Below are 16,003 nucleotides of genomic sequence, written 5' to 3' on the forward strand. Positions count from 1 at the left end.
GGGTGTCCGTTCGGACACCTCCTCCTGTGAACCTTCCCGGATGCAGAAGCCGGGTGCCATGCCTGCCTTGGATACGTGACAGGTTTTGCAGGGTCGGCATTTTTTAAGCCCACGCTGTGCAACGTGTCTGTTGCTGTTGTTACCCCTTTCGTTCCTACATCTCCAACGAGGCGGCCGATGCCGGGGAGCCACGCGGTTGTCTGAACCCGTTGGGGTGGAGAAACATTAACCCGCTTTAACGTTCCAGGCCTGCTCAGTACCCGGCTCTGACGGGGCAGCCGAGTGGGGATGCTGCGGGGGAAGGAACGGGGTCCCGGCTCCAGGACAGGGAGGGAAAGCCTGGCTGGACGGCCGCCCTCTGCTTCCTCCACGCTTCTGGGCATGAGTCCGCCGCCCTCGCTGCAAGGGAGGCAGAGCCCACTTGTTTCTCTGGCTTCCTGACAGCAGAGAATTGTTGGGATTATGAATATCAGCTCGGGGGTGACAGGTGACAGACGTCTCGGCATTGACCTTGCTCAGAAAGGTACCAAAATAGAAAGTTCAATACTCTCTATTTTAACTGACAGTTAAAAATTCAATAAATCTTCCTCTTGCCAGACACCTGTATGTAATCACGCTAAACAAATGCCCTCGGATTTCTTGCAGACAAGCCTGGCTTGTTTGTGTGTAAAGCCATCAGCCCAGCTGGAAGGGACTGATTTTCCAGACTCGAGAGAATGGCCCTTTTGAAAAGTAAACAATAGCTCTACAATCCCAAACGATTTTGACAAAACTGAGAAATGAGGCGGAGGAGAGAGATAAAGGCTCCCACCTCTCGTCTCCCTGGGACCCGAGGCAGAGGCTGTGACACGCTTCCACCAACAGCGAGAAACTGGGTCTGCGAGGGCGTCTCTGCACGTGGGAAGGCCATGGTGGTGGATTCGAGAGGATTGAGAACGGTTAGATCATCGCAGGGACCGAAGGGAATGGGCATAGTCGAGAAGAAAATGAGCAGATAACAGGAAAACAAGAAGCAATACTCAGTGAAGAAATAAAACGTCCGCAACAAGGCAGATAGCTGAGTTGTCAGAACGGCAGTGAATGGTTATTTTTTCTCTGACGAGAGATTCAGGCAGTAAGAGTGTGATGACATAGTGCAGGACCAAGGACAGCGACAAGGCTCAAGAGATGGACAAACACAGAGGAAAAACCCGACGTATGAGAAGAATTCCCGCAGAGAAACGTGAAGTCAACAAGGCCACGTGCGATCTGCTCAGAGAAGCAAAGGGGAGACGGAGAGACACAGAAGAGAGCAGCCAGGCCCGCCTCCAGCAAGTTGCCACAGGAGCTCAGGAGGTGAGGTATCACAGGACCAAGGGCTCCCACCCCGCAGCCCCAGGCCCACCTGCAAGGTGGGAACTGCCCCCCAGCTGGGGCCCAGACCCCACGCTGTACTGCACAGACATCTCTTGCCCCGCGGCCCGTCAGCACGCAGAGTAACTTTGTCAGTTAGAAAGAATGGACACAGGCTGCACGCACCGATTCCAGCGAATCTCAGACCACACGCAGAGAGAAGTCCGGAGGAAAAGAGCTTGTTGCAAAGTCACACTTGGTGCACCGTGACCGTGAAGCTCTAACACGGTCCAGTGAGCACCGTGGAAGGAAGTGCCTGTTCGTGGGGAAATGTCAGATGCTCAGGGCACACACACGCTCGGGATGCCCACTGCCGGAGCCGGAGGGGCTCAGGGATGCAGGCCTGGGCCTGTTGCTGCGGCCGGAGCCTCTCAGCAGCGCAGGAAGACTAGTAGCGGAAGCCCCAGCTCGCTGCCTCCAGGGAAGAGAAAGCAAAAGGCAGACTTGTTTGTTTGTTTACTGATTTGCTGGTCCTGGTCTTAGATTCTTTTAAGAAATCACTTCTGTCCTCTGCTTGGATTTTAAGCAACCTGAGTTCGATTGTAATATTTGTTGTTTATTGGTTGCTGACTCATCTGTTCACTCAACAAGGACCCTGGCTAGGCGCTGGCCGTGGTCGGAGGTCAGGTCATGGGAGCAGAGGCAGGGGCTGAGTGAGGGGCTGCGGGCAGATGAACTGAGACGCCGGCACCCTGAGTGCCGCTGCGGACCCCCGCCACCTTCCTTGGGCCAGAGACACTGAGAATCGGGAACTGGGGTTCTACTAAGTCAGAGAGTTTGTCAGGGGACCTGCGGGCCCAGAAGGGCCAGGAGTGAGGGACAGGCCTGGCCAGCGGGCCTTCCCAGACACATCTTTCTGCAGCCTCTGCCCCCGACCTTCCCCCCAAGAGCGTCACTGTCCGTGGTGGAGCCAGGTGCCCCACGTGACCAGACCTGCGCTATTTGAGTCGACACCTCCCCACAGACAAACCCCCCATTTCACGTTAGCCTGCTGCCCGTCGCCTGATTTATTTCAGCGTTTATGGTAATGGTCTCTGAAATTTTTTTAAGATAAAGGGGACAGAAGGTACATGGCAGCAAAATGCAGTTGACAGTAAGTGCTTATTATGTAATTATGGATGCTTTAACATGCGTATTTTTCTCTGTGGTTGGTAGCAACTAAATACATAATTGCTGAATATTTAAGAAGAATATTATCTACAGAGCCTTCTGTCTGCAGAAAAGCAGGAGACGTGGCAAAACTGCCTTCACCGTGGAGGTGCCTGGGGGTGAGTGCTGCCTCTGAGATGGTGGGGAGGGGGCCCTGGGGACCCGGCGAGGGAGGCGGGACCAGAGCCCCTGTCACGGAAGAGGATCTGAGAAAGTGAACGCAGCTCTTGGTTCTGCAGTGTGGATGCGAATGATGTAAAGAGAATCTGGGGGGTGGGGGCATGGGACGCCCTGGCATGAAGTCTTGGAGCAAAGGAGAGGAGGGGGATAAGAGTGAGCTGAGCACAGTACCGGGACTGGGCTCTGCAGACGCCCGTGCGGCAACCTAGAGGGTGGGGAGCGAGACCCCAGGGAGAGAGACCTCCAGGGAGAGAGAGAGACCCCAGGGAGAGAGAGACCCCAGGGAGAGAGAGATACCCTCAGGGGGAGAGAGATACCTCCAGGGAGAGAGAGACCCCCAGGGAGAGAGAGAGAGACCCCCAGGGAGAGAGAGAGACCCCAGGGAGAGAGAGAGACCTCTAGGGGGAGAGAGAGACCCCCAGGGGGAGAGAGAGACCCCCAGGGGGAGAGACCCCAGGGAGAGAGAGATACCCTCAGGGGGAGAGAGATACCTCCAGGGAGAGAGAGACCCCCAGGGAGAGAGACCTCCAGGGGGAGAGAGAGACCCCAGGGAGAGAGAGATACCCCCAGGGGGAGAGAGATACCTCCAGGGAGAGAGAGATACCTCCAGGGAGAGAGAGAGAGACCCCCAGGGAGAGAGAGAGACCCCAGGGAGAGAGAGAGACCTCTAGGGGGAGAGAGAGACCCCCAGGGGGAGAGAGAGACCCCCAGGGGGAGAGACCCCAGGGAGACAGAGAGACCCCCCAGGGAGACAGAGAGACCCCCAGGGAGAGAGATCCCAGGGAGGGAGGGAGGCCCCAGGGAGAGAGAGAGACCCCCAGGGGGAGAGATCCCAGGGAGAGAGAGAGACCCCCAGGGAGAGAGAGAGACCCCCAGGGGGAGAGACCTCCAGGGAGAGAGAGAGACCTCTAGGGGGAGAGAGACCCCCAGGGGGAGAGACCCCAGGGAGAGAGATCCTCAGGAAGAGAGAGAGACCCCAGGAAGAGAGAGAGAGACCCCAGGGAGAGAGAGAGACCCCAGGAAGAGAGACCCCAGGGAGAGACGGCAGGATGGAGGGTGCTGAGGACCACAGGCGCACACGCACGGAGACTTGCGGATTTCAGGAGTGAATAGAGCAGAGCTGTGGAGGCCCTGCTCTCTCCCTCTCCCTGGGGAACCAGCAGTCCCAGAGGACACCTAGGAGCCCTTGGCACAGGGCACGCTGTATCCTCGGATGAGCAGGTGCGGCTGCTGGCGCTGAGGCGGGCACCGGGATCCATGTGGGGCTCATCCCGTCGGGGCTCCCCGGGGACTGATCGACAGGAGCAGCACAGGCTGGGGGGGCCGGCGGGACCATCTCCCCGGGATGGCCGAGCGGTTCCGGCCTACCCCCTGCCTCCCTGGAGGTTCCGCCCAGATTCCAGGGTTCTGCCCAGATTTGGGGACCCTCTGCCCTCTGCATGCACAGAGAAAGGGCCCAGGGAGGCAAGGGCCGGGGAGAGCCCAGATGTCTCCTGAGACCCCCTCCCGAGGGCCGGTCTCTGCTCTGCAGGGCCTAGGGAACCGCAGGATGCTGTCCTGCAGGCCTGCCTCCTCTGCCCACCTGGGGCTTCCTGGGCTCAGGCGTCTGCTTTTTGCTCCGGTAAGGGCACCGGGGTACAGAGGAGAGCTGTCCTCGAGGCCCTTGGGGCTGGGCAGGAAGCACGAACACGTGTGCAGGGCCAGCCCCACGCAGGGACGTGTCTGTGAGGAGGGCTCGGGGACAGCCCTGTATCAGCACCCAGCTCCCGCTTTCAGACGCTGGGCGCCTCCCGGGAGGACCCATACCCCATGCCAGCAGGCCGTGAGCATCTGAGCTGGGACGAATCTAAGCCTGACATAGGACTTCCTCTCGCTCAAGCTCTTTCTGTTGTCTGAGTCTGCCCTGGTTGGTCACCTCCCCGGGGGACTCCTGTGAGCAATGTCGGATTTGACCTGAAAGGCTCAGCTGCTTTCCACCCCTTGCTGGTCCCTGGTCCTGCACTGGATGCCCAGTGGGTGCACAGTCCCCTCCAGGGCCCCCAGGGCCCCCATCACTCGGAAAGCAGAGAAGCTGCCCTGCCTGAGCTCCCGGACCCTTGGGGGCGAGGGTGAAGGTGGGATGAACCTACTCCCCCTGTCTGCAGCAGCCCCGCCAGGAAAGACAGGCCCCCTCGGTGACCACGCCAGCTGCTGCATTCAGGGTGGGCTCCCGGGGGTGCACATCCTCCAGAAACTCCTCAGCACCTGTGGGCCCCCTCCGCCCCGGCTATGAGCTGGGCCGGCGCAGACCCGGCTGTAACCCTGGGCTGGCGGAGACTCTGCCATGAGCTGGGCCAGTGGAGACCTGGCAGCTCTTCAGGGGCCGTGCTTGGCCATGGGGACCCCGTGGCCTCCTTGGGCTGAGACGCTGGCCTTCCCCAGCAGGCCACCCCTAGCCCTGAGGACTCCTGGGTCCAGGCCAGCATCCGGCTTCCCCGCTCTCTGCCCAGGGGCAGTGCTTCTGAGCTCAAGGCCTCTGGCCTTTCTGGGGACAAGGGCGCCGGCCTCCGGGAAGCCCAGTCATCTGCTCAGAACACAGGGTGACATTCCCGGGGCCGAGTGCAGGTGGGGGCTGCTGTCCAGCCCCAGAGCCTGCCAGAGCCAGGGTGCGGCTGCCCCCCCAGAAGCGGGTGAATCAGCGGACGCTCGTTCAGGGTGTGCTGAATGAACGGACAGACAGATGAGAACGTGGAGGGGGAGGAATGGATCTCAGACTCGGGCACGGCCGCATCCCAACTGCTCTTCCCTGAGGGAGGAAGCGGCGCCTCTTCCGCGGTCCCCGCCGGCCGCACGCACTGTCACGGGTCCGTCCTGACGTCTCTGGGGCTGGGACTTAGCCACGCGCACTGCATATCAGGGTCAGTATTTTTAGATGCAATCCTTTAATTTTTGAAAACCCTCCAAAGAGATTTTAGTGATGGGTACATATTTGATAAATATAAATAAATTGAAGAGCTATAAAAATAGTTCCTCTAAAGACTCCCTGCTCTAGTTTCTGATTCCTGGAAGCCCACACACTGGGAGGGAGGAAGAGGCCTTGCTGTCTGGGGGCAGGACGCTGATCGCAGGCCCCGGTCCCCCGCGGGCCTGAGGTTGGAGAGGGAGGTCCCGTGGAGTCCAGCAACGCAATCTGTGCCCAAGGCTTCCCAGGGCCCAGCCTGGCCAGTGTGCCCAACAGTGAATCTTTGAGTGAGCTTAGAGAGGCGGACAGCCCAGAGGTGGGGCGGCCAGGTGGGCAGCCGTCCACTGGGGGCTCAGGAAGCCTTGCCCCCCACTTAGAGAAGCAGACACGACTGTGTGCCTCTGGGCTGCTTGGCCCTGCAGCGGGACGGGCACCAGCAGGTTCAGCCGTGGGGACACCGCAGAGCAGTGGGCCAGACGCTCAGGAGAGCCGAGGGGGAGGCGCAGAGCGCCGTTCTGGGCATGCAGAGCGCCATCCCGGGCATGCAGAGCGCCGTCCCGGGCACGCAGAGCACCACACCTTCCCAGGCACGCAGAGCGCTGTCCCGGGCATGCAGAGCGCCGTCCCGGGCATGCAGAGCGCCATCTCGGGCACGCAGAGCACCACGCCTTCCCAGGCACGCAGAGCACTGTCCCGGGCATGCAGAGCACCATCCCAGGCATGCAGAGCGCCATCCTGGGCACACAGAGCACCGTGCCATCCCGGACCCACAGAGCGCCGTCTGGGGCCCCATCGGGCCCTGTGCCTCTCAGCTGAGAGCAGACGTCTGCACGGGTCTGAGAGAGGACATGGCGGCCGGCGCAAATGTCCCAAGGTGAGGGGCATGTACACTGCCCGGGAGACCCCTCGGGGGGCTTCCTGGGTGCTCGGACAGGGCCAGGGTGTCCGGAAGGCAATGAGGAGGCTCTGGGGGTGCAGGCGAGGTCCCCCCTCAGTCGGGCTGCTCGGGGGTCAAGCTCTCGCCCCTTCTGGGATATGCCACCTCCCACATGCCGCCCTCTCTCTCAGAGAAATGCCCCACCTCCCACAGGGGCCCAGGCAGAAACCAGAGCTGCCCCCCTGGGACCCTTGCAGACAGCAGCTGGCGTCCACACCCATTGCCCCGGCCACCTGGTCTTTCTGCCGTGGCTGGGGTTCACACTCTGGCTTCCTGCCTGCCCTCCCATGAATCCCACCCAAGGGGGCCTACCCTCACGACCCCTCAGCCCCCCTTTCTAAGACCATGGCCTGGGGATTAGGTTCCAATGCACTCATTCTGGGGGAAGTGAAGACATTCCCTCTGTGGCAATGGCCCACAGTGATGGACAGCACATACATTTTTAACGGAATGGGCAAAACTCAAGTCACTTTCATCCTGAGCACGCATGCATAGACTTACCAAGTTAAATATTGAAGTACCCTCAATTCAGTAACACAAAGCCTCCCCTGGTCCTGGTGGAACCAGCTTGTCTGGACCTGGCGTCCTCGTGGGGTGGCCTTGGGGGCTGTGGTGCACACACGTAGGCACCTGGTGCCCAGCGTACGTGGCAGGAGCCTGTTCTGGGGAACACGTCTGAGCTGCCGCTACCATCCTGTGGACAGGAATCCACACAGGACCTCCCGGGTGTCCTGGGTAGGTTTCCCGTGGCTTCAGTGGAAACAGCTAGCTGAGCCTACAGCCCTTTGCCTGAAGCTATTAGTCACTGTGGTTTGCATCAGCCTCCCTGAAAACCTCATCACCGTCTTAGTTGCTGCATCTCCAGGTTTTGAGTGTCCCCGCGCCTGCCTGGGGCCTCCTGGTGAACCGAGAGCTGCGTGGGCAGGAGAGGGCGGCGTGGAGCAGGGGAGGAAGGGGCGGGCTGCTCCCACTCAGCCTGCGTGGGTTCCCTTCAGCCCCGTCCTATTCCCGTTCAGACGGCTCCCCCGTTCCGCAGTGGTGTCCTCGCCGGGTGGACCATCCTTTCAGAGACGGTCGAGTGGCTCTAGAGGCGCACGTCTGTCTCCTTGGCTCCTGGTTTCCTTGACTCCTCCTCCCCAGCCTCGCTGATCTGCACTCTTGTGCCATCTCAGGGGGGACCCCTCCTGCACCCCCTGGCGCTCCCCATTGCCTTCCGGACACCTCTGCCCTGTCTGTGCACCCGGGCAGTGCCCACGCCCCTCCCCTCAGGACACTGGCACCTGCGGCCGTGTCCCGTCAGACCTGCTCCCCCTGCCCCAGGCCTCTGGGTGGTGTTTCCAGCCTCAGTCTCCCCACCTCTACATGTGCCCATTGGCTCAGCGAGCCTTAGCCAGCGTCTCATTGTGTGTCTAATTCATCCTGAAGTCACTCGGCCCCTAGACCTGGTTCAGCCTAAGATTCTAGAATGTAAACATCACTGACTTATTTGGGGTTTAAGAAGCTCAGGCAGGAGAGCTGGCCGTGTCACCCCATTTCCTGTTCCTGAGACCCCTCGCCACTTCCTCCCGGGCTGACACTGCTTTGCTCTGTGGCCGCCCTGTCTGGAGCGGAGCCTTGGCAGACCCGCCAGCCATAGCAGCAGCCTGGAGCCGTGTCACAGGAGCCACAGGTGGGCAGGAGACATTTGCAAGTGGCTGGGGTCCCTGGAGTGTCCCCGGAGCCCCAGGCCAGCAGAGAGCACACCGTGGGGACATGCCTAGTGGCCAGGCACACCACATTAGGAGGGGTGCACGATCATGGGCAAGTCTCCCGGAAACCTGGTCACAAGACAGACTGGAAGGCCCGGCCACGGAGACCCGAGCAAGCTGGCCCCCAGAGCAGGGTGAACACGTGCAGATTCGCACACAGGTCTCTCGGCTCCAGGGTGTCAGGCGTGTTCCTGGCCCTGGGAGTCAGCAGCGAGCACCAGCCACAGGCCACCTTCTTCCTGTGGGTCTCAGGCCAAAGGGGAGGTGGGCGGGGACCCGTGAGCATACTGAGGGCCGTGGGGCAAAGTTGTATAACTACCTCTGCCCCTCAGGTGGACACATAAAGTGAACATACACACACACCTGCACACACAGGCATGCACACACAGGCATGCACCCACATAGCATGTGCACACATGCATGCACACACGTGCACACAGGCACAACGCACACACATGCACACACATGCATGCACACATGCACGCACACACGTGCACACACAGGCATACACACATGCACACGTGCACACACAGGCACACACGCACACACACGTGCACACACAGGCACACACGTGCACACACAGGTGCACACACGCACACATGCACACACATGCACACACAGGCACACACACAGATGTGCACACACACAGATGTGCACACACATGCGCACATGTGCACACACACAAACACATTCAGGTGCACACACCAGCACACGCACACAGACGTGCATGAGCGTGCACACATACAGGCACATGCGCATGCGCACACACATACACACACGCATACACACACATATGAGATAAAGCGAGAACCGAGGAAGAATGTGGACCCAGCCTCGTTGCCCCAGCTGTGCCGGGTAGGAGTGAGGACCCCGGTCTGTGCTGAAAGAGGAGGCAGTCAGTCTTTACTCAGTATAGAAACTCTATCTCATTTGACTCTTTTAAAAATGAAGTACTTCAAGCCTGGAGAAAAGTTAATAATACACCAAACAGCTATTTCCTGTCATTCCAATTTAGTCATTTTTGAAATATTTGCTTTAAATGTTTTCCTAAGAAGTAAAATCTTACAGCGAGGGGGGACTTGTCCCGAGTCCCTGACTGCCTCCGTGACCCCCGCCTGGAGCCCGGAGGCCCTAGGGACCAAGACTGTCCTGAAGTAAGCGTGGCCTCATCTCGCCACGTCCCTGTGTGGTGCTGATATATTCTTGTGTCTCTACACCAGGTGGAGATAGGGTTTTTGTGTTTCACAAACCAGATAAATGGTTTCATTTTCTCCATTAATGTATACTTTGCTTTTTTAAAAAATACCCCCCTGCCTTTGAGATTTATCACAGTTGTTATATTCATATTTGCAGTTCATTGATTTTAACTTCTGTGTATCTTTCCATTTGAGGAATAAACCACACTCAGATTGGTCTCTGTTTGCTTTATGACAACCGATCCTGCAGGAACATCCACCAGCCGGTCACTCCGCCCTCGTGAGGAGATGCCACCCACGTCTTCCCAGGAGGCTCACTCCACTGGGGGCCGCCTGCGTCCCTGGACTCAGCCAGCACTGGGCGGAGAGACGCGTGCTCTGCGGCTTCCCAGCTAAGCGGCTCATCTCAGTTTCGCCTTCCTAGATGAACAGATGTTCTCTGTGCTGACCTGCGAGCTCCCTCTCTTGTAAGGGTCGATGCTTACCTTTTCCTCAGGTACCTGTCGGGATGGCCGGCTTTTGCTTAATAACTTATAGGCTTCCTCTGCATGTTTAAAATAAGTTTGATTGTTACGGAATGTGCTGCCAACACCTCTCTATCTGCAGCGTATGTTTTCATCTGCATGTTGTCTGGCTCGGGGGGCTTCCCCGGTGGCTCAGTGGTTAAGAATCTGCCTGTAGTGCAAGAGATACAAGAGATGAGTGTCCGATCCCTGGGTCTGGAAGATCCCCTGGAGAAGGGAATGGCCACCCACTCCAGGATTCTTGCCGAGAGAGATCCCGTGGACCGAGGAGCCTGGCAGGCTTCGGTCCACAGAGTCGCCAGGAGTCAGATGTGAGTGAGCGACAGAGCGGGAGTTTGTGCACGCAGGCGGCTTGCGAGTTTCAATCATAAGGCGGTCGTTTCCATTTCTCAGGCTTCCTGTAGGAAAGCTTCCCCGCGGCCTCAGGTGGCATGCGAGTTTTACTCACAAGGCCGTCATTTCCATTCCTCAGGCTTCCTGTAGGAAAGCTTCCCCGTGGCCTCAGGCATGAAGATGGTCTCTGGCTTCTTCCACAGTTCATGAAGCTTCACTTCTCAGTCTGACGCAGTTCATCCTCGTGTCTGCCCTGTTCGTGGTGTCTTTTGCTTTTCAAAAGGTGCAAATTCCAAATTCACAAAATATTCCTTTTGGTTAATGCTTACTGTGCCTTGTCGAAAAAACGCTTACCTCCCCACCATCTTAAAAAGAGTCTCCTACGTATTTTCTCTAAAATTATAATTATGTTTGCTTGCCCACTTAGATCTTTATTCTAATCTATCTAAATTGTACATCTGTGCACTGTGTCATTAGGAGGCTTGAAATGACTGTGATAATAACATTATTCTTTTCTCAGTGTGTGTGCTGAGAGAGGCCCCATGTTCACAGTGTCTTTTCCACACTTACAGGCACACACCACACACAGACCACACATAACACACCCCACACACCACACAACCCCTCCTTCACACACACAGGCACACACGCACTCAAGGAAAATCCACTTTCCTCAGGAAAGCTGACTCAGGCATGCACCTGCCTGCTCCGAGCCCCAGGTACCAGCTCCCCATCACAGGGGGGCCTCTCTTCTGCCCCCATCACCCACCACTCACCACCCAGCAGGAAAAGCCTATAACAGTCCTACCCTCTGCTGTGTCCTTTCATCGCGGTTCTTTCCCCTCGCTGTTCTAACTTAAATGTAACATCTCTTTCCCAAATTTCACCGTTGTCTACTTACAGATTCATTTGGGGGAGAAATACAGAACTTTTGGTGTTGATTCATCCAATCTATGGGCTATTTATTTTGGTTCATATTCTGACAGTTTTTTGCAAACTTCTCTGCTCCTTTTGTTGGGTATAAATCTCTGTCACGAATTAGAGATTTTCCTCTTGTGATAAATGATGCCTGTCCACAGTTACATGTTCTATTTTTGTGGTTTGTTTATAGAGACATCATTGGTTTCCATCTATTAATCTATATCTTGCACAGTTGAGAATTTGCTCATTATTTATTCAACAAATACTCACTGAGTACTACCACATGTCAGGCTTTCCCAAAGGCGCTGGAGAGACATCTGTGAGCAAAAGGGAGTAGATTTGTGCTGCTCACTTCCTAGTGGAAGGACTCTGGAAAAGACTAATAAATGCATCAACCTGCGACGTTAATTTTTACAAACCTCTGCACATTGTTTGTTCTCCTTGTCTTAATGTGTTGGCTCCTATTTTTAGTAAGAGTTTAGAGCGAAAATGGCTTCTGTCTGCATCCATTTTTTGTATTTAATTAAAACACTTCTAACACGTCATCAAAGAGATTTAAGAGATTAGATCTGAGACAGAGTGCCTGAAGAAGTATGGACAGAGGCTCATAACATTGCACAGGAGGCGGTGATCAAGACCATGCCCAAGAAAAAGAAATGCAAAATGGCAAAATGGACCTCTGAGGAAGCCTTAAAAATAGCTCAGAAAAGACAAGAGGAGAAAGGCACAGGATAAAAGGAAGGATACACCCAGGTGAATGCAGAGTTCCGAAGAAGAGCAAGGAGAGACAAGAAAGACTTTCTAAGTGGTTGAGGCAAAGAAATAGAGGAAAACAATACAATGGGAAAGACTAGCGATCTCTTCAAGAAAACTAGAGATACCAAGGGAATATTTCATGCAAGGACGGACACAATAAAGGACAGGAATGGTATGGATCTAACAGAAGCAGAAGATATTAAGAGGTGGCAAGAATACACAGAGGAACTATACAAAAGAGATCTTAATGACCCAGATAACCACGATGGTGTGATCACTCACCTAGAGTCAGATATATTGGAGTGGGAAGTCAAGTGGGCCTTAGGAAGCATCACTATGAACAAAGCTAGTGCAGGTGATGGAATTCCAGTTGAGATGTTTCAAATCCTAAAAGATGATGCTGTGAAAATGCTGCACTCAACATGCCACCAAATTTGGAAAACTCAGCAGTGGCCACGGGACTGGAAAAGGTCAGTTTTCTTTCTAATCCCAAAGAAAGGCAGTGTCAAAGTACATTCAAACTACCACATGATTGCACTCATCTCACATGCTAGCAAAATATTGCTCAAAATTCTCCAAGCCAGGCTTCAGCAATACGTGAACCATGAACTTCCTGATGTTCAAGCTGGTTTTAGAAAAGGCAGAAGAACCAGAGATCAAGTTGCCAACATCCGCTGGATCATGGAAAAAGCAAGAGAGTTCCAGAAAAAGCCATCTACTTCTGCTTCATTGACTATGCCAAAGCCTTTGACTGTGGGGATCACAACAAACTGCAAAGAATTCTTTAAGAGATGGGAATACCAGACCACCTTACCTGCCTTAGGAGAAACCTTATACAGATCAAGAAACAACAGTTAGAACCAGACATGGAACAACGTTCCAAATCATGAAAGGAATACATCAAGGCTGTATATTGTCATCCTGCTTATTTAACTTATGTCCAGAGTACCTCATGAGAAATGCTGGGCTGGAGGAAGCACAAGCTGGAATCAAGATTGAAGGGAGAAATATCAACAACCTCAGATATGCAGATGACACCACCCTTATGGCAAAAAGTGAAGAGGAACTAAAGAGCCTCTTGATCCTGAAGGTGAAATAGGAGAATGAAAAAGCTGGCTTAAAGCTCAACATTTCAACATTCGAAAAATGAAGATCATGGCATCCACTCCCATCACTTCATGGAAAAAGTATGGAGAAATAGTGGAAACAGTGGCAGACTATTTTTCTTGGCTCCAAAGTCACTGCAGATGGTGACTGCAGCCATGAAATTAAAAGATGCTTGCTCCTTGGAAGGAAAGATATGACCAACCTACATAGCGTATTAAAAAGCAGAGACATTGTTTTGCCAACAAAGGTCTGAATAGCCAAAGCTAGGGTTTTTCCAGTAGTCATGTATGGATGTGAGAACTGGACCATAAAGAAGGCTGAGCACCGAAGAATTGATGCTTTTGAACTGTGGTGTTGGAGAAGACTCTTGAGAGTCCCTTGGACTGCAAGGAGATCAAACAAATCAATCCTAAAGGAAGTCAACCCTGAATATTCATTGGAAGGACTGATGCTAAAGCTGAAACTCCAATACTCTGGCCACCTGATGGGAAAAGTTAACTCATTAGAAAAGATCCTGGTGCTGGGAAAGATCAAAGGCAGGAGAAGAAGGGGTCAACAGAGGATGAGATGGTTGGGTGGTATCACCAACTCAACAGACATGGATTTGAGCAAGCTCCACGAGCTGGTGATGGACAGGGAAGCCTGGCATGCTGCAGTCCATGGGGTCGCAGAGTGTTGGACACGACTGAGTGACTGGACAGCAGTGTATTAGCTAAACTGAGTATCCACCCACTCTTCAGCCAAGGGGACATTTTCCCAGCAAGCTGAGCAAGGACCCTCTTTCCCTTCCTGTCATCATGATATTAGGGTAAACCCACTCCAGTAGTTCCCCGCATGGCCAAGGTCAATCGCGCGACTACTCATCATCCCTTAAAGAAGAAGCAGTGCAGGGAGTGAGGGCATCAGAAGCTCTGGGCCGTGAAGCAGACAGCCCAGCCCAAGCCCAGGGCAAATGCCATGTAAATATTCACTCCTGTTACTAAAAGGTAAAGAGGTGAAATTAAACCATCTCTGCATTCCTGGCATTAAGCTTTCCTGAGAATGGTATATTTGGTTTGTTGGTATTTTACTAATGAATTTTGAATTCATGTTCATAAGTAAACTAAACTGTTTCTTTGCCATATATCAGTTCAGTTGCTCAGTCATGTTTGACCCTTTGTGACCCCATGGACTGCAGAATGCCAGGCTTCCCTGTCCTTCACCAACTCCTGAAGCTTGCTCAAACTCATGTTCATCTAGTTGGTGATGCCATCCAACTATCTCATCCTTTGTCGTCCCTTTTTCCTCCTGCCTTCAATCATTCCCAGCATCAGGGTCTTCCCCAATGAGTCAGTTCTTCACCTCAGGTGGCCAAAGTACTGGAGTTTCAGCTTCAGCATCAGATCTCGCAGTGAATATTCAGGGTTGATTTCCTTTTGGATGGATTTGTTTGATCTCCTTGCAGTCCAAGGGACTCTCAAGAGTCTTCTCCAACAGCACAGTTCAAAAGCATCAATTCTTTGGTGCTCAGCCTTCTTTATGGTCAAACTCTCACATCCATACATGACCACTGGAAAAACCATAATGACTAGACGGACCTTTGTTGGCAAAGTAATGTCTCTGCTTTTTAATGTGCTGTCTAGGTTAGTCACAGCTTTCCTCCCATCCCTAGAAGTGTCTCTTTATTTCATGGCTGCAGCTATTTTCCATAGTGATTTTGGAGCCCAGGAAAATAAAGTCTGTCACTATTTCCATTGTTTCCGCACATTTTTTCTATGAAGTGATGGGACTGGATGCCATGATCTTAGTTTTTTGAATATTGAGTTTTAAGCCACCTTTTTCACCCTCCTCTTTCACCTTCAGAATCAAGAGGCTCTTTAGTTCCTCTTCGCTTTCTGCCATAAGGGTGGTGTCATCTGCATATCTGAGGTTATTGATATTTCTCCCTTACTGGGGTCCAGCCCTGGTTGGATCCAGGGTATCCAAAGAGTGAACGGCATTGGCGAGAGAGATATAGAGATATAGAGAGAGATGAAGAAAGAATGTTACAGTTAAGAAAATAGAGGAGAGAAAGAGGTTGATATTCCTTGGTTTACACAGAAAGCCAATAAAGCCCCTGCACAAGACTTGCTCTGTTCACGGAGGCCACAGGCGCCCTCTCGATGGGGCGAAGGTGCAGAGCACCTTCTCGAGAGGGTCTTGGAAGCCCGGGCAGGAAAGTGAACTCAGAAGGCCTCTGCACTCCAGGGAATCAGCCTGAAAAGGGAAAGGAAAGAAAGAATGACATGGGGAGACCAAGCTTCAGTGAGCAAGGCCCGTCACTTTATTTTCAGAGGGAGCTTTTATACCCTGAGTTGTACATTGAGCAAAGTGAAAAATGCAGTCAGCTCAACAGTCCATCAGTATTAACTTTTATCGATACCAGGTTTCTTCCTGCATACTGTTTCATAAACAAGGGTCTTATTTTTTGTACATTATCTTCTGGCCCGGAGGCCTGTTGACATTTTATGACCCCTTTTTGATAAAGGTTTGTCAGCTAAAACACTTACTTTCCCTTGAAATGTTTTTTCTTAAATTCCTTAGCCTGCATCACCCTTAAAGTACAGAGTTACATTTTTACGGAGCAAAGATTCAGTGGATTACAGCAAAGAAAGGACTTATTAACTCAAAGTCTAATGTTGCTAATGCTAAGGCTACTACTTGTTTCTTCTACACCCTAACTATATGCACTCCCAGGAACACAATGGATAAGGGATGTGGGAACTGGGCAGCAAGAGTCTGGATAAACCTGCCAAGTAAGCTAGAATGCCAACAAGGGGTTTGAATTGAAATACTCCTTT

Source organism: Capricornis sumatraensis, chromosome 4, assembly GCF_032405125.1.
Source record: "Capricornis sumatraensis isolate serow.1 chromosome 4, serow.2, whole genome shotgun sequence".
In the NCBI taxonomy this organism is placed as follows: Eukaryota; Metazoa; Chordata; class Mammalia; order Artiodactyla; family Bovidae; genus Capricornis; species Capricornis sumatraensis.